Consider the following 20,716-nt stretch of genomic DNA (forward strand, 5'->3'; position numbering starts at 1 on the left):
ATGTATGCCTCACATTATCCTGGCAAGTATATATCTGTATTCCTCACATTACCCAGGCAAATATCTATCTGTATACCTCACATTATCCTGGCGAATGTATATCTGCATACCTCACATTATCCTGGCAAGTATATATCTGTATACCTCACATTATCCAGGCATACCTCACATTATCCTAACAAATATATATCTATATACCTCACATTATCCTGGCAAGTATATATCTGTATACCTCACATTATCCAGGCAAGTATATATCTGTATACCTCACATAAGCCTGGCAAGTATATATCTGAATACCTCACATTATCCTGGCAAGTATATATCTGAATACCTCACATTATCCTGGCAAGTATATATTTGTATACCTCACATAATCCAGGCACTTATACATCTGTATACCTAACATTATCCAGGCAAATGTATATATGTATACCTCACATTATCCTGGCAAGTATATATCTGTATACCTCACATTACCCTGGCAAATATATATCTGTATACCTCACATTATCCAGGCATACCTCACATTATCCTAACAAATATATATATGTATACCTCACATTATCCAGGCAAGTACATATCTGTATACCTCACATTATCCTGGCAAGTATATATCTGTATACCCCACATTATCCAGGCAAGTATATATATGTATACCTCACATTATCCTGGCAAGTATATATCGGAATACCTCACATTATCCTGACAAGTATATATTTGTATACCTCACATTACCCTGGCAAATATATATCTGTATACCTCACATTATCCTGGGAAATGTATATCTGTATACCTCACACTATACTGGCAAGTATATATCTGTATACCTCACATTATCCAGGCATACCTCACATTATCCTAACAAATATATATATGTATACCTCACATTATCCAGGCATACCTCACATTACCCTGGCAAATATATATCTGTATACCTCACATTATCCTGGCAAATGTATATCTGTATACCTCACATTACCCTGGCAAATATATATCTGTATACCTCACATTATCCTGGCAAGTATATATCTGAATACCTCACATTATCCTGGCAAGTATATATTTGTATACCTAACATAATCCAGGCACGTAAACATCTGTATACCTCACATTATCCAGGCAAATTTATATATGTATACCTCACATTATCCTGGCAAGTATATATCTGTATACCTCACATTATCCAGGCAAGTATATATCTGATTACCTCACATTATCCTGGCAAGTATATATTTGTATACCTCACATAATCCAGGCACTTATACATCTGTATACCTCACATTATCCAGGCAAATGTATATATGTATACCTCACATTATCCTGGCAAGTATATATCTGTATACCTCACATTATCCAGGTAAGCATATATCTGAATACCTCACATTATCCTGGCAAGTATATATTTGTATACCTCACATAATCCAAGCACGTATACATCTGTATACCTCACATTATCCAGGCAAATGTATATATGTATACCTCACATTATCAGACAAGTATATATCTGTATACCTCACATTATCCAGGTATACCTCACATTATCCAGGCAAATGTATATATGTATACCTCACATTATCCAGGTAAGTATATATCTGTATACCTCACATTATCCAGGTAAATATACATCTGTATACTTCACATTATCGTGACAAATATATATCTGTATACCTCACATTATCCTGGCAAATATACATCTGTATACCTGTCATTATTCTGGCAAATATACATCTGTATACCTCACAGTATCCAGTCAAATATACATCTGCATTCCAAGGAATGATGCAGTATTTATCCTAAATAGTTTCTTGTTGAAGATAGACTTTGTATTGGGTCATGGAATGGAAGTATCAGGCTGTTTTCACGCGTCTCACAATGTTTTGTCATGTAACGTTTTTTACAATCTCTGATGAGTATGATAGATATCACAAACCACCAGCTGGTACAAACAGGACAAAGACCTACACGATACAATGAGTAACAACGAACGATACAAACCTAACGAGACATGCATAAAACCACATGCACCCGAATGACCCCGCCACAACGAATTTATATTATCCATATGTGTTCAAATGATATTGTAAAATAATTATAACAAATTCAAAATTGATAGCAAACAGCTGTTCGATTGAGCTGAGGTAAACTTGTGATATGTCACGTGACTGGGTTAGTCCCACGTTGACGGTTCAATCCCATTGTGCCCACATCCCAATTTGCCTACAGAAAATAATGTAGGCACAATGGGAACTCAGTTTCATCCCTATTCATCTAAATGGACTGAACCACTATTGATTGACTTAATCTGTTTTAATATCTGTTGTCCAGTAAAGTCAGACTTGTAGTGTTGCAGCTTCCTGTATAAAATGTTAGTAACTAAAAAAACATAATAGACGACTTAACTACTTATCATTGTTCAAACAAATCAGTTCTTCAGCTGAGCAAAGATGTTCCATGGAGGTTACCGTTACCGTCTCCACGTGGGACGTCAGGCTGCAATACACTGGAGGCGCGTGCATTCAGGACGTAAAGGTCGGTGCACCAGTGTTGGCGATTTCATCAGACCAGCGTCAGAACACAACCATCCACGAGTGGAGTCAGAAGAGCAGCTTCTGAGCAGCACTGAGACAACGTGTACCAGTGGATGTAACGCCCATCCAGCAGCCAGAGACTACGTGTACCAGTGGATGTAACGCCCATCCAGCAGCCTGAGACAACGTGTGCCGGTGGATGTAACACCCATCCAGCAGCCCGAGACAACGTGTGCCAGTGGATGTAACACCCATCCAGCAGCCTGAGACAACGTGTGCCGGTGGATGTCACACCCATCCAGCAGCCAGAGACTACGTGTACCAGTGGATGTAACACCCATCCAGCAGCCCGGGACAACGTGTGCCAGTGGATGTAACACCCATCCAGCAGCCAGAGACTACGTGTACCAGTGGATGTAACACCCATCCAGCAGCCAGAGACAACGTGTACCAGTGGATGTAACACCCATCCAGCAGCCAGAGACTACGTGTACCAGTGGATGTAACACCCATCCAGCAGCCAGAGACAGCGTGTACCAGTGGATGTAACACCCATCCAGCAGCCCGAGACAACGTGTACCAGTGGATGTAACGCCCGTCCAGCAGCCCGAGACAACGTGTACCAGTGGATGTAACACCCATCCAGCAGCCAGAGACTACGTGTACCAGTGGATGTAACACCCATCCAGCAGCCCGAGACAACGTGTACCAGTGGATGTAACACCCATCCAGCAGCCAGAGACAACGTGTGCCAGTGGATGTAACACCCATCCAGCAGCCAGAGACTACGTGTACAAGTGGATGTAACACCCATACAGCACGAGACAACGTGTACCAGTGGATGTAACACCCATCCAGCAGTCTGAGACAACGTGTGCCGGTGGATGTAACACCCATACAGCACGAGACAACGTCTACCAGTGGATGTAACACCCATCCAGCAGCACGAGACAACGTGTACCAGTGGATGTAACACCCATCAAGCAGCCCGAGACAACGTGTACCAGTGGATGTAACACCCATCCAGCAGCCTGTGACAACGTGTACCAGTGGATGTAACACCCATCCAGCAGCCTGAGACAACGTGTGCCAGTGGATGTAACACCCATCTAGCAGCCCGAGACAACGTGTGTCAGTGGATGTAACGCCCATCCAGCAGCCAGAGACAACGTGTGCCGGTGGATGTAACACCCATCCAGCAGCCCGAGACAACGTGTGCCAGTGGATGTAACACCCATCCAGCAGACTGAGACAACGTGTACCAGTGGATGTAACACCCATCCAGCAGCCCGAGACAACGTGTGCCAGTGGATGTAACACCCATCTAGCAGCCCGAGACAACGTGTGTCAGTGGATGTAACGCCCAACCAGCAGCCAGAGACAACGTGTGCCGGTGGATGTAACACCCATCCAGCAGCCCAAGACAACGTGTACCAGTGGATGTAACACCCATCCAGCAGCCACAGACAACGTGTACCAGTGGATGTAACACCCATCCAGCAGCCAGAGACAACGTGTGCCGGTGGATGTAACACCCATCCAGCAGCCCGAGACAACGTGTACCAGTGGATATAATACCCGTCCAGCAGCCCGAGACTACGTGTACCAGTGGATGTAACACCCATCCAGCAGCCCGAGACAACGTGTGCCAGTGGATGTAACACCCATCCAGCAGACTGAGACAACGTGTACCAGTGGATGTAACACCCATCCAGCAGCCAGAGACTACGTGTACCAGTGGATGTAACACCCATCCAGCAGCCCGAGACAACGTGTACCAGTGGATGTAATACCCATCCAGCAGCCCGAGACAACGTGTGCCAGTGGATGTAACACCCATCCAGCAGCCAGAGACTACGTGTACCAGTGGATGTAACACCCATCCAGCAGCCACAGACAACGTGTACTAGTGGATGTAACACCCATCCAGCAGCCCGAGACAACGTGTACCAGTGGATGTAACACCCATCCAGCAGCCAGAGACAACGTGTACCAGTGGATGTAACACCCATCCAGCAGCCAGAGACAACGTGTACCAGTGGATGTAACGCCCGTCCAGCAGCCCGAGACTACGTGTACCAGTGGATGTAACACCCATCCAGCAGCCTGAGACAACGTGTGCCAGTGGATGTCACACCCATCCAGCAGACTGAGACAACGTGTACCAGTGGATGTAACACCCATCCAGCAGCCAGAGACTACGTGTACCAGTGGATGTAACACCCATCCAGCAGCCCGAGACAACGTGTACCAGTGGATGTAACACCCATCCAGCAGACCGAGACAACGTGTACCAGTGGATGTAACACCCATCCAGCAGCACGAGACAACGTGTACCAGTGGATGTAACACCCATCCAGCAGCCCGAGACAACGTGTACCAGTGGTTGTAACGCCCGTCCAGCAGCCCGAGACTACGTGTACCAGTGGATATAACACCCATCCAGCAGACCGAGACAACGTGTACCAGTGGATGTAACACCCATCCAGCAGCCCGAGACAACGTGTACCAGTGGATGTAACACCCATCCAGCAGCCCGAGACAACGTGTACCAGTGGATGTAACGCCCGTCCAGCAGCCCGAGACTACGTGTAACAGTGGATGTAACACCCATCCAGCAGCCCGAGACAACGTGTGCCAGTGGATTTAACACCCATACAGCACGAGACAACGTGTACCAGTGGATGTAACACCCATACAGCACGAGACAACGTGTACCAGTGGATGTAACACCCATACAGCACGAGACAACGTGTACCAGTGGATTTAACACCCATACAGCACGAAACAACGTGTACCAGTGGATTTAACACCCATACAGCACGAGACAACGTGTACCAGTGGATTTAACACCCATACAGCACGAGACAACGTGTACCAGTGGATTTAACACCCATACAGCACGAGACAACGTGTACCAGTGGATGTAACACCCATCCAGCACGAGACAACGTATGTCAGTGGATGTAACACCCATCCAGCAGCCCGAGACAACGTGTACCAGTGGATGTAACACCCATCCAGCAGCCCGAGACAACTTATGTCAGTGGATGTAACGCCCATCAAGCAGACTGAGACAGCTTGTAACAGTGATGTAACACCCATCCAGCAGCCCGAGACAACGTATGTCAGTGGATGTAACACCCATCCAGCAGCCCGAGACAACGTGTACCAGTGGATGTAACACCCATCCAGCAGCCCGAGACAACGTATGTCAGTGGATGTAACACCCATCCAGCAGCCCGAGACAACGTGTGCCAGTGGATGTAACACCCATCCAGCAGCCCGAGACAACGTATGTCAGTGGATGTAACACCCATCCAGCAGCCCGAGACAACGTGTGCCAGTGGATGTAACACCCATCCAGCAGCCCGAGACAACGTATGTCAGTGGATGTAACACCCATCCAGCAGCCCGAGACAACGTGTGCCAGTGATGTAACACCCATCCAGCAGCCCGAGACAACGTATGTCAGTGGATGTAACACCCATCCAGCAGCCCGAGACAACGTGTGCCAGTGATGTAACACCCATCCAGCAGCCTGAGACAACGTGTGCCGGTGGATGTAACACCCATCCAGCAGCCCGAGACAACGTGTGCCAGTGATGTAACACCCATCCAGCAGCCCGAGACAACGTGTGTCAGTGGATGTAACACCCATCCAGCAGCCCGAGACAACGTATGTCAGTGGATGTAACACCCATCCAGCAGCCCGAGACAACGTATGTCAGTGGATGTAACACCCATCCAGCAGCCTGAGACAACGTGTACCAGTGGATGTAACACCCATCCAGCAGCCCGAGACAACGTGTACCAGTGGATGTAACACCCATCCAGCAGCCCGAGACAACGTATGTCAGTGGATGTAACACCCATCCAGCAGCCCGAGACAACGTGTGCCAGTGATGTAACACCCATCCAGCAGCCCGAGACAACGTATGTCAGTGGATGTAACACCCATCCAGCAGCCCGAGACAACGTGTGCCAGTGGATGTAACACCAATCCAGCAGCCCGAGACAACGTGTGCCAGTGAATGTAACACCCATCCAGCAGCCCGAGACAACGTATGTCAGTGGATGTAACACCCATCCAGCAGCCAGAGACAACGTGTACCAGTGGATGTAACGCCCATCCAGCAGCCCGAGACTACGTGTACCAGTGGATGTAACACCCATCCACCAGCCAGAGACAACGTGTGTCAGTGGATGTAACGCCCATCCAGCAGCCCGAGACAACGTGTGCCAGTGGATGTAACACCCATCCAGCAGCCAGAGACATCGTGTACCAGTGGATGTAACACCCATCTAGGAGCCCGAGACAACGTGTACCAGTGGATGTAACACCCATCCAGCAGCCAGAGACAACGTATGCCAGTGGATGTAACACCCATCCACCAGCCAGAGACAACGTGTGTCAGTGGATGTAACGCCCATCCAGCAGCCCGAGACAACGTGTGCCAGTGGATGTAACACCCATCCACCAGCCAGAGACAACGTGTGTCAGTGGATGTAACGCCCATCCAGCAGCCAGAGACAGCGTGTGCCAGTGGATGTAACACCCATCCAGCAGCCAGAGACAACGTGTACCAGTGGATGTAACACCCATCTAGGAGCCCGAGACAACGTGTACCAGTGGATGAAACACCCATCCAGCAGCTGTATGAAGATGTGCTATCATCAGTGCCTGACCCAGACACCATTGGATCCTTTGCAAGGGTAACCCGAAGTACTCTGGGTAGTAGGCCCGCTGTAGTATATTCTGGTGAAAGGGGTCCTGGTGAAACTCATGTCAGCCGGTTATCAATTACTGTCGCCGATTAGCTGAGTAAACACATTTTATACTGTTTTGGATTAATTTATTTTTAGTGGCCACCTACAACAACTGACACAATCATCCGGTTCAACACCTAACCTCTTCAAGATTCTAAACATTATAAAGACAGAACAGTCTTTCGCTGAAGTTACCGTTTTTCAGCACAAATCAGGTGGTACACGCCATGTGAAGAAAAATATATACTGACAGCTTGAAACTCGCTCTCGACGGTTACAAAAGAACATTTCTTGCTGTGGAGAAGCACATATGTATATATTTATATCATGTCAAGAATTAGTAATGATGTATAAAAACTGAACCAAAGTAGAAACTTCACAATCCTAAAATTTTAACATTTTGACCAGTTATCATTGTGGGTCCTTATTGTGTATTTAAACAGTAATGGCCACTTATTGTCTTCAGATAACACCCGTTTTTATGCAGGTGAATCGATCAAAATCATGTGCACAGCACTATTGTGGCAAAAGTGGTTTTTCACGTGCAACTGGTCACGTGGCCATAATACCGCACGTGTTTTCAGCCATACTTGTCAGCAGTCATTAACAAAAAAAGAAAAACACAAGTAAACAAAAGTCTTTACGGCCATTTGTCATTCCACGCCTTCCAAATGTGCAACGTGAACGTGCCATCGGCATGTTGCAGACGCGAACGTCCGACGATGGGTTGTAGTCGACGGACTGTTTATGATTTACAGACGCGTCTAAAGCAAACGGGTACCCCCGCTGATCCCCCTCGGCCAGGTCGATTACGTGTGACGTCACATGCAGAGGATCGTCAGATTGTCTTTCATCACCTCCGTAACCGATTTTTGACGGCTACATCAACCAGAAATAAATTGTTTAGGGGTAGACTGAGTGCGCAAACTGTTCGAAACCGTCTGAGAACTGCTCACCTTCAAGCACGACGGCCATACTGCGGGCCGATTCTGACTCAATTACACAGACGTCAACGTCAATTGTGGGCACAGCGACACTTACGATGGACTCAGAGGAATTGGAATCAAGTCGTCTTCAGTGATGAATCCCGATTTAATGTTCGATTTGCTGATGGTAGGGCGAGGGTGTGGAGGCGCCGTCATGAACGTTACGCCAAGTGTTGTGTACAGGAAGTTGACAGATTTTGAGGCGGAAGTGTCATGGTGTGGGGTGCTTTCTGTGGCAATGCACGTTCCAGGCTTCTTGTCATCCGTGGCAACCTCAACGCTGCTGCTTAACGCGACCAGGTACTGGCACCAGAACTTGGACATGGACCCGGTTTGATCTTCCAACACGACAATGCCAGACCCCATGCAGCAATTTTGACGAGGAATTTCCTTCAGAATGCGGGAGTCAACGTCATGGACTGGCCGTCAAGGTCTCCTGACCTCAACCCCATCGAACACGTCTGGGATGCTCTTGGCAGAACTCTCCAGAACTCTCCAGAACCAACCACAGAAGTTGCAAGATAATTTTGCAACAATGGCGTCGTCTTCCCAATCATGTGTTCACAAGAATCACAAGGTCCATGCGGAGGCGTTTTGTGGCAGTTGTCAACGCACATGGTGGCCATACACGCTACTGAACCTTAGTGCTATCACATTCTCGTGCTTGGGACTTATGATTTAAACTGTTTATGTTATTACGGAATACCGTAGGTGCTTGGAACAAATTATGGTTACCACCGTTAATTAAAATCCTTCTTTGGACATTAATGATTAAAAATTACCTTCTCTGATACATCTGTCCGTGGTATATCATATATGGGATTACTTTTAAAAATGTGAAGTTTTTAATTTGACTCAGTATATCTATAAATATTTCCTATAGACTATAGTCGGTATATCAAAGAAGCACATGCTTATCACAACACGCGGATTACCTGTCGGCTTATCAAAGAAACCGGCCACGTGGGACGCCCCTAGGTGACTTTCATTGTCTCGGAAAAAGCGTAGGCCTTTTTGCTTCGAAGCGGGGTATAAGGGATTTATTCTATATCTCAGAAATCCACATCCAGCCTGTCTTGTTCGTTGCGGGGTATAAGGGATTTATTCTCCTGCTGATACATTTATGTCCCTCCGATACGTAGTGATTTATCAAGATCATGTGAACTAATCAGATCTCATCATTTAGACATGGAGGTATGTGTTAAATACAGATGGTCAATGTGTGACTATATCGTTACTCTTCCCTCAGGTTTGTATCTAGTCTCTCATGGCCCGTTCCTAGTTCACGTGTTTCTATACCCAACGTCTTTCATTACTAGTTCTTTGTACATAGTGTTTCCGTGCCCAAAGTCTCTTATTGCCTGTTCATTGCCCTTGACAAACTGTGGTATTTACTGAGGCCCGTCTCTGTCAACCAATATGAGATGAGTTTCCAAGTGAAGATGATTCTGCTTCTATTTCCATACAATAACATGTGTGTCATGTTACACTGACGACAGTAGTGTGTGATAATGACTAAACAGGACACAGATCCTACACCCTACTCTCCATTTCAGTTCCTCAAGTCGCCCCGTGAACATCCGAGATAGAATAGGTCTTCAGCAACCTATGTTTGCCGTAACAGCGGACTATGTTTGTCGTAAGAGGTGAATAACGAGATCGGGTGGTCAGGCTTGCTCACTTGGTTTGATGCATGTCATCGTATCCAAATTGCGTGGATCGATGATCATGGTGTCAATCACTGGATTGTCTGGTCCAGACTCGATTATTTACAGACCGCCGTATTATAACTGGAATACAACTGAGTGCGATGTTAAACAACAAAAAAAAAATAATAAAATCATCAAATCGCTTAAGTATAATATATACCACCAAACTACGACAGTTACCCATATTCAGAAATAACAACTTATCTAATTGAGAGACACAAATTGTGACAATTCGCTGTGTGTACTGGGCCTCCATCGTCGCACGAGCACGATGTTGTAGTAGTGAGCATGATGATGCAACCGTTGAGACGATGTTGTAGCAGTGAGGACAATGCTGTAGGAGTTAAGACGATGTTGTAGCAGTGAAACCGATGTTGTAGGAGTTAGGACGATGTTGTAGCATTTAGCATGATGTTGTCATAGTGAAGACGATGTTGTATCAGTGACGACGATGTTGTAGCAGCTAGGAAGATGTTGTAGCATTTAGCACGATGTTGTAGCAGTGAGTACGATGTTGTTGCCATGAGGACGATGTTGTTGCCGTGAGGACGATGTTTTAACAGTGAACATGATGTTGTAGCAGTGAGGATGATGTTGTTGCCGTGCGCACGATGTTTTAACAGTGAACATGATGTTGTAGCAGTGAGGATGATGTTGTTGCCGTGCGCACGATGTTGTAGCAGTGAGCACGATGTTGTAACATTTAGCACGATGTTGTAGCAGTGAGCACGATGTTGTAGCAGTGAAGACGATGTTGTAGCATTTAGCACGATGTTGTATTAGTGAGCACGATGTTGTAGCAGTTAGGACGAATTTGTAACAGTGAGCACGATGTTGTAGCATTTAGCACGATGTTGTAGCAGTGAGCACAATGTTGTAGCATTTAGCACGCTGTTGTAGCAGTGAGCACGATGTTATAACATTTCGTACGATGTTGTAGCAGTGAGCACGATGTTGTAGCAGTGAAGACGATGTTGTAGCAGTGAGGACGATGTTGTAGCAGTGAGCACGATGTTGTAGCATTTAGCACAATGTTGTAGCAGTGAGCACGATGTTGTAGCAGTGAGCATGATGTTGTTGCCGTGAGGACGATGTTTTAGCAGTGAAGACGATGTTGTAGCAGTGAACATGATGTTGTTGCCGTGAGGACGATGTTTTAGCAGTGAACATGATGATGTAGCAGTGATCACGATGTTGTAGTAGTTATGACGATTTAGTAGCTGTGAGGACGATGTTGTAGCAGTTAGGACGATGTTTTATTTGTAAGCATTTAGCAATGGGCATGTGCAGACAGAATCTACTTCTATCTCAACTAAAACGCAGCCGAGATCTTATAGAAACATGATCCTACTTTTAACAGTGTGTGTAATTGAGAGATCCCGGAAATAGACTGGTAGACTAGGTTGAATGCGGCAATTAATTTGTGGTGATAGGAGCTAGATGCCCCCATAGAACCTACATCGATTATAGGCTATCATATCAGGCCCTGGTGCGTTCCAGGTCTTGCTCGCCATCCTCCTCAGGGTTTAAACCTATTGATAAAGTATAAACATCACATGATATGCTTGAGTATGTCTAGTTGCATGCACTTGTTACACGCAGATCGATTCCCGAACTCTTGTGCACTGTGAACGCGGACACAACTCTGCAATGAAGAGGCACTCCGAAAGGTTCCACCTAAAAGTTTGAAACCCCTGAATCTGAATCAGCAAAGGATGGCGGGGTTGAATGGATTGTGAATGAACGTCTCGCCAAACCCTGCCGCGGTACATACTCAAGTTCACAAGCTGACAGATAAAGGTTTGTTTCTTTACGACAGTTTCCCCAGACAGTCGTGTGTGTATAAACTCCCCGATAAAGTCAACCTTAATGACTAAGTGATGTTTTTGTCAAACAGTAAACATAGTTTGCCATGTTAAGCATTGGCAGATAGTTAAATGAATTGTAGAGTTGAATCGAAGGAAATTATCTCATTACTGCATCTAGACACGGAATTCGTACTTTATGCCAGTTCAGGTATTGTTTGCAAAAACAAGTGTTTGGGTAATCTGATAAATACTCACAAAAATTACCTTTGAAACGCACTAGGAGATTTACATCATTTATATAAAGAGATGAATTGATTTTACGTCGCGAGTTTAAGCTCCCCTTCAATATGACTTAGGTGAGAAAATAGATGGAAGATGTTTGTCCAGGAAATGTCACTGCTTCTCCCTTTGGTGTTTGTTGAAGAAACACCTCATCCAGATCAATGCTCCCAGTACGTGACATTCTCCCGCCATGTTCGACCTTAGAAAGGAATCTTCTCACGATTGCCATTTAAGGACATCGACTGATGATAATGTACATGTATGTGAAAAATAAATCGTTCGGAGCCATGCTTCAAATACATAAACCACCGCTACCACCTCCACAGTAACATGAACGACGTCAGCTAAATGAATACATTGGTGTCCGATCATTTACTTCTGGACATAGCACTGGAGTTACGGATGTGCACACGGGTATGCTTACAGTATAAACTGACGGAGTACCACGTCTGACTGGGGAACATCATGTCAACTCCTCAAGGGGATCGTGTTGCGCATCTTGGAGGGAATTAGTTTTACATCTTCACGCTGATTCCCCGCACGTTCCATCTCGCGCGTCACTGTCAGCATCAGGATGGAATGTGGATGTTTAAAACTAATCAGAACAAGGGAATCAGATGACACCCCTCAGTGATTGGGTTGAATTAACAAACTGTACACTGATAAACACTTCACATCATATACTGTACATTCTATACACACCACACGACAGTGTGAAGAACCCCTGCCACTGAGTTACCCCGCTGAACCAGTGATAAACTAGGCCCGATATTCTAGGCCTCAGTAAAGTTGGAACACCTATTGCGAACACCTGTCACCCCCCTGTCTGTCGCAATCGTACAATGAACCCTGCGGGAAGTAGCAATATCTCATTATTATGGAAATGGTTTTGCCGCTTGAATGTACGACTCGCATGTGCAGCTGCAATGTGAGCAATGTCTCTAAACTCTTGGCTGGTCAAAAACGTTACATCAGGCCTCCATTATGTACATGTGTGGCCTGAATAGGTTTGTTGGAACTGAAAGCTTTCGCCTGTAAATGGATGAAATGTTCTCTTACCTTTATCAAATCAGTACCCGAGAGCAGAACTGTGAACATTTCTCAAACGGGTACCAGCATATCACAAACAGAATCCTTAAGGCAAAATTTATCTGACACTACTCGTCTCTTTTGCACTCATTCAATACTAGCGTCCATGAAGTGAAAATAGATTTTCCTTTTGATACGCTTTAGTTCAAAGAAAGAATATTGTTATATCTCCTGTTCGATATGTAGCTAAGGGGTATTGAAACAAGCAGCCTTTTCCTGATACACAGTGAACGTCATGTGAGGCACGTCATGTGACGTCAGTAGCTTCTGTCCAGCGTCATATGTAAGACATCAAGCATTTCATGTTCTACAAACCTCACGAGAGTAACGTTTCAGCTGTCCTTGACCTTGCTCCAGCCTCCAGGTGTACCTCCGTTCCGAGTGGTGGGTTCAGCACAACATGCTGCATGTCATCGCCTGAAAAACACAAGGATAACGCCTCAATACACAAGGATAACGCCTGCAATACACAAGGATAACGCCTGCAATACACAAGGATAACGCCTGCAATACACAAGGATAACGTCTGAAATACACAAGGATAACGCCTACAATACACAAGGATAACGCCTGCAATACACACGGATAACGCCTGAAAAACACAAGGATAACGCCTGCAATACACAAGGATAACGCCTGCAATACACAAGGATAACGCCTGCAATACACAAGGATAACGCCTGAAAAACACAAGGATAACGCCTGCAATACACAAGGATAACGCCTGCAATACACAAGGATAACGCCTGCAATACACAAGGATAACGCCTGAAATACACAAGGATAAAGCCTACAATACACAAGGATAACGCCTGCAATACACACGGATAACGCCTGCAATACACAAGGATAACGCCTGCAATACACACGGATAACGCCTGCAATACACAAGGATAACGCCTGCAATACACACGGATAACGCCTGCAATACACAAGGATAACGCCTACAATACACACGGATAACGCCTGCAATACACACGGATAACGCCTGCAATACACAAGGATAACGCCTACAATACACACGGATAACGCCTGCAGTACACAAGGATAACGCCTGCAATACACAAGGATAACGCTCACAGCCCTGAAATGCACAAGGATAACGCCTCAATACACAAGGATAACGCCTGCAATACACAAGGATAACGCCTGCAATACACAAGGATAACGCCTGCAATACACAAGGATAACGCCTGCAATACACAAGGATAACGCCTGCAATACACAAGGATAACGCCTGCAATACACACGGATAACGCCTGCAATACACAAGGATAACGCCTGCAATACACAAGGATAACGCCTGCAATACACAAGGATAACGCCTGCAATACACAAGGATAACGCCTGCAATACACAAGGATAACGCCTGCAATACACAAGGATAACGCCTGCAATACACAAGGATAACGCCTACAGTACACACGGATAACGCCTGCAGTACACAAGGATAACGCCTACAATACACAAGGATAACGCCTGCAATACACAAGGATAACGCCTGCAATACACAAGGATAACGCCTGCAATACACAAGGATAACGCCTGCAATACACACGGATAACGCCTGCAATACACAAGGATAACGCCTGCAATACACAAGGATAACGCCTGCAGTACACAAGGATAACGCCTACAATACACAAGGATAACGCCTACAATACACACGGATAACGCCTGCAGTACACAAGGATAACGCCTGCAATACACAAGGATAACGCCTGCAATACACAAGGATAACGCCTGCAATACACAAGGATAACGCCTGCAATACACAAGGATAACGCCTACAGTACACACGGATAACGCCTGCAGTACACAAGGATAACGCCTACAATACACAAGGATAACGCCTGCAATACACAAGGATAACGCCTGCAATACACAAGGATAACGCCTGCAATACACAAGGATAACGCCTGCAATACACACGGATAACGCCTGCAATACACAAGGATAACGCCTGCAATACACAAGGATAACGCCTGCAGTACACAAGGATAACGCCTACAATACACAAGGATAACGCCTACAATACACACGGATAACGCCTGCAGTACACAAGGATAACGCCTACAATACACAAGGATAACGCCTGCAATACACACGGATAACGCCTACAATACACAAGGATAACGCCTGCAATACACAAGGATAACGCCTACAATACACAAGGATAACGCCTACAATACACACGGATAACGCCTGCAGTACACAAGGATAACGCCTACAATACACAAGGATAACGCCTGCAATACACACGGATAACGCCTGCAATACACAAGGATAACGCCTGCAATACACAAGGATAACGCCTGAAATACACAAGGATAACGCTCACAGCCCTGAAATGCACAAGGATAACGCCTGCAATACACAAGGATAACGCCTGCAATACACAAGGATAACGCCTGCAATACACAAGGATAACGCCTGAAATACACAAGGATAACGCTCACAGCCCTGAAATGCACAAGGATAACGCCTACAAGATACAAGAATAGCACCTGCAATACACAAGGATAACGCCTGCACTACACAAGGATAATGCTCACAGAACTGCAATACACACGGATAACGCCTGCAGTACACACGGATAACGCCTGCAGTACACACGGATAACGCCTGCAATACACAAGGATAACGCCTGCAATACACAAGGATAACGCTAACAGCCCTGCAATACATACGGATAACGCCTGCAATACACAAGGATAACGCCTGCAATACACAAGGATAACGCCTGCAATACACAAGGATAACGCCTGCAATACACAAGGATAACGCCTGCAATACACAAGGATAACGCCTGCAATACACACGGATAACGCCTGCAGTACACACGGATAACGCCTGCAATACACAAGGATAACGCCTGCAATACACACGGATAACGCCTGCAATACACAAGGATAACGCCTACAATACACAAGGATAACGTCTGCAATACACAAGGATAACACTCACACCCGGAGTCGTGATACAAGTGAAAAAGGTCAAGATAAGAATGAGTATCGATATTTGATCGACACTGTTGAAATTATACATCAATACGAAGTCACCTGCATCATAACTGGTTAAGTCGTTTAGCGTGATAGAACCCAGAATGAATCCTGGATCAGATTGTATGTATACTGACCGAAGTTCTGCCACAAAGGAAAGGTTCATAAATACATTCACATACAAACAATTCATACAAAAATACACACAATACAACAGATACACACACATATTCAAACATATTCAAATTCACACAATTTCATAGAATACATAAAACTCAAGTTTTTCGTTCTCACGTAGTAAAATACTATGTTAAAAGCAGTGTCAGAATTCTAAATGCACTCAATATGTTGATGCCCGTCAATTCAAAGTGAATCATCAAAGTCGTGGGAAGATTACCAATAATGCTCCGTACACCAACTTATGGTCCAATCAGTGAAGCACACACGCTTACTTCCAGTAAAGACAGCAGCCTACTGACATTTGGCGCTGTACAGTGAGGGCGGGGCTGGTGGTACGTGGACGGCGATGCGGGTGAGGGTTGGAAGCAGACCCATGTGACCAGCTTGTATCAATACCAAACACAACCTCCCAATTGATCAACGTGGGGGACGTCATCAGTAAACTTAAACCAATGTGAACCTGTGTTCGCCTGGTATCGCCCGAGGGCAGTTCAATTCTAAATATTAATTATGCAAGTCATCACCTGCCTTTCAATCCTGCTTTTTTTTTACTTCATTGTGACTTAACATGACGTACAGACTGAGTGGTCTGTGTGACGTTTGAATAGGGTGAACAATGGCAAAAAGTAAAGTTTCCTGTATATAAATCGTTCCCTTGACTACAAGTATTAGTTTACCGAAGTAATTAATTGCTCCATTATACAATGCCTATATGTTCTGAAAAAGGATAATTAATTGCAATTGAACGAAACAGCTTTTTCCATCTAACTTTGATTACATTCAGCCTACGGCCTGTTGATGCAGCCTCGTCATTCGCAGACATTGATGAGAATATTTCGGTTGTGATTAACGTGCAGAATACACTCATCATGATCTAATTGCGACCTATTCTTATGTCATACTTAGGAACATACAAAAAACGTAACCACTTTACATAATGATAGTACTTTCCATAAACTTGACTGGCATCAAACGCGACTAGTCCAAGTTTGATATGATCCCTTGTTGTATAACATTTCACGCCTGTCACTCAGGGAATATTGAAAATGACGCTAGTTGTATAAGGTTTCATACACCCCGACAATGCATCAATTACCATGTTAAACACATTGTTCAGATTAGGCAGCAACGCTGAAAGAGATGATGGCGGTTTGTTGGCTTCGTGTTTAGTTGTTATAAAACATTTGTGTTACGTTCGTCTTCCAATCGGATATTGGTTCTGTGTGATTGATCAGAGAATCAGATCGATCACAGTCGGCTGATCTGATCAATGTTGTGAATGCCCCTCCTGCAGAGAGAAATATCACCCGGGTTGCACAACGGAGAATGTGAATAGAGCTCCTGCTGTGAGATCTAGGACTCAGTAATACTGGGATTGTGAGGGAAAATTGAAAAGTGGAGTTGAGTGGTATTGTGCTTCGTATGACCTTACAAACCAACGCTTGCTATATTAGATGGATATTCTTAGAGCCGCACCCGTGACTCTATGTACGGCAGAATCTAGGAAGGCTTCCTGTTGAATGCAGTCGGAGACGCACAGCTGCCGATGAGGCTCATATTCCCAAACTAAGGCTGAGACATTATGCCCAGGTGACATTTGATCACATCCAGTGTATTAAACGCACAGTAGCACCTGTTTCAGAGCGATGACAAGACCGTGGTTGCGGTGTGTTATCAGAATGTAATCTCAGTCCACCGGAGCCATCTGGCGGTCGATAGACACCGATGTTCATTGAAGGATGTTAATAGTGCAGAGTGCGATGTAACACCACTCCCACTGGATGCACACAGATTAATCTGTAGAAGTTAAACAGTTCACAGCAATTGGTTGTGATCGTATTCGTTGAGGTTGTCTTTTGAAACTTGAAATCTAGTATTATCAATTCCCTTTATGTCAGTATCACTCTTTACGTCCATTTGCCTATCCAGCCTTACGCGCGTCAGTGTGTGTTTTGTTTAACGCCGCGTTGATCAATACAGTAAACTACAGTTATAACGAACTCAAAGGGACCACAAATTTTAGTTCGTTATAACCGTAGTTCGTTATAAGCATATATACAGCAAATATACAGCAAATGGACGGGATCAAAACACATTTCAGAATATCTGTCAGTTCGTTATAAGCGTGTTCGGTATAAACGTAGTTTATTGTATTTCAGTTTTGCCCCTGCTTGGATTTTGTGTCGAGATTAGATAATTTTCAGCTCCAACTACAAAACCAGATCTGTTTTTTATTTGAACTATGAGCCTGGATTTTTTAAAAGAAATTAAGCATTAACAACAATGTAATTTTTTGTGGCAGTCACTTTCTTATTTTTTAGCGGTCTGAAGCATAATTACGTAATTTTATTTTTCAGAAATTTTCGGGAACAATATATGTTTTTCGATAAAATCCATCCCCTTATATTAAAAACATCGGTCCGCAAGCTACGGTTAACAATTTACCGTAAATTTCGGTAAAATAACTGTAATATATTAATGACTCGTGTCCGAAATGTTTACTCGCTCATGAACCTTACATCTGTAGCTGGCTACATTTCCGTGTCTTATCTCCCTCATTCCAACCTACAATGCTCGTCTGTAGCATGTGGTATCACTGGTCTCGGGTAGGACTCAACTGGTAGCAGTGTGGAAGGAAGGGTGTGCGGAAAGACGGGTGTGTGGAAGGAAAGGTGTGCGGAAAGCAGGGTGTGTGGAAGTAGGGGTGTGTGGAAGGAAGGGTGTGTGGAAGGAAGGGTGTATGGAAGGAGGGGTGTACGGAAAGAGGGTGTGCGGAAGGAAGGGTGTGTGGAAGGAAAGGTGTGCGGAAAGCAGGGTGTGTGGAGGTAGGGGTGTGCGGAAGGAAGGGTGTGTGGAAGGAAGGGTGTATGGAAGGAGGGGTGTGCGGAAAGAGGGTGTGTGGAAGGAAAGGTGTGCGGAAAGCAGGGTGTGTGGAAGTAGGGGTGTTTGGAAGGAAGGGTGTATCGAAGTAAGGGTGTGCGGAAGTAAGGGTGTGCGGAAGGAAGGGTGTGTGGAAGGAAAGGTGTGCGGAAAGCAGGGTGTGTGGAAGGAAGGGTGTGTGGAAGGAAGGGTGTATGGAAGGAGGGGTGTGCGGAAAGAAGTGTGTGTGGAAGGAGGGGTGTACGGAAGGAAGGGTGTGTGGAAGTAGGGTTGCGCGGAAAGAAGGGTTCGTGGAAAGAGGGGTGTGCGGAAAGAAGGGTGTGTGGAAGTAAGGGTGTGCGGAAAGAAGGGTGTGTGGAAGTAGGGGTGTGCGGAAAGAAGGGTGTGTGGAAAGAAGGGTGTGTGGAAGGAGGGGTGTACGGAAGGAAGGGTGTGTGGAAGTAGGGGTGTGCAGAAAGAAGGGTGTGTGGAAGTAGGGGTATGCGGAAAGACGGGTGTGTGGAAGGAAAGGTGTGCGGAAAGAAGGGTGTGTGGAAGGAGGGGTGTGTGGAAGGAAGGCTGTGTGGAAGTAGGGGTGTGCGGAAAGAAGGGCGTGTGGAAAGAAGGGTGTGCGGAAAGAAGGGTGTGTGGAAGGAAGGGTGTATGGAAGTAGGGTGACGGAAGGAAGGGTGTGAGGAAAGACGGGTTTGTGGAAGGAGGGGTGTGTGGAAGGAAGGGTGTGTGGAAGTAGGGTGACGGAAGGAAGGGTGTGAGGAAAGAAGGGTGTGTGGAAGTAGGGGTGTGCGGAAAGAAGGGTGTGTGGAAAGAAGGGTTTGTGGAAGGAGGGGTGTACGGAAGGAAGGGTGTGTGGAAAGAAGGGTGTGCGGAAGGAAGGGTGTGTGGAAGGAGGGGTGTGTGGAAGGAAGGGTGTGTGGAAGGAAGGGTGTATGGAAGTAGGGTGACGGAAGGAAGGGTGTGAGGAAAGACGGGTGTGTGGAAGGAGGGGTGTGTGGAAGGAAGGGTGTGTGGAAGTAGGGTGACGGAAGGAAGGGTGTGAGGAAAGACGGGTGTGTGGAAGGAGGGGTGTGTGGAAGGAAGGGTGTGTGGAAGTAGGGGTGTGCGGAAAGAAGGGTGTGTGGAAAGAGGGATGTGCGGAAAGAAGGGTGTGTGGAAGTAGGGGTGTGCGGAAAGAAGGGTGTGTGGAAAGAAGGGTTTGTGGAAGGAGGGGTGTACGGAAGGAAGGGTGTGTGGAAAGAAGGGTGTGCGGAAGGAAGGGTGTGTGGAAGGAGGGATGTGTGGAAGGAAGGCTGTGTGGAAGTAGGGGTGTGCGGAAAGAAGGGCGTGTGGAAAGAAGGGTGTGCGGAAAGAAGGGTGTGTGGAAGGAAGGGTGTATGGAAGTAGGGTGACGGAAGGAAGGGTGTGAGGAAAGACGGGTGTGTGGAAGGAGGGGTGTGTGGAAGGAAGGGTGTGTGGAAGTAGGGTGACGGAAGGAAGGGTGTG

The 20,716-nt window shown here is 45.8% G+C and overlaps 1 protein-coding gene across 1 annotated transcript in view; it reads right to left on the reverse strand.

The window, feature by feature from the left end:
• LOC124136805 (nociceptin receptor-like) overlaps nt 1-20,716 on the reverse strand; it is a 65,115-nt gene that overhangs the window by 22,353 nt on the left and 22,046 nt on the right. The window contains exon 2 of the mRNA XM_048380519.1: nt 13,491-13,592. The gene's annotated coding sequence lies outside the window, so the exon portion shown is untranslated. The remainder of the gene's footprint in view (nt 1-13,490; nt 13,593-20,716) is intronic.

The sequence above is a fragment of the Haliotis rufescens genome, unplaced genomic scaffold (genome assembly GCF_023055435.1).
Source record: "Haliotis rufescens isolate VD_foot unplaced genomic scaffold, xgHalRufe1.0.p SCAF_31, whole genome shotgun sequence".
NCBI classification, from domain to species: Eukaryota; Metazoa; Mollusca; class Gastropoda; order Lepetellida; family Haliotidae; genus Haliotis; species Haliotis rufescens.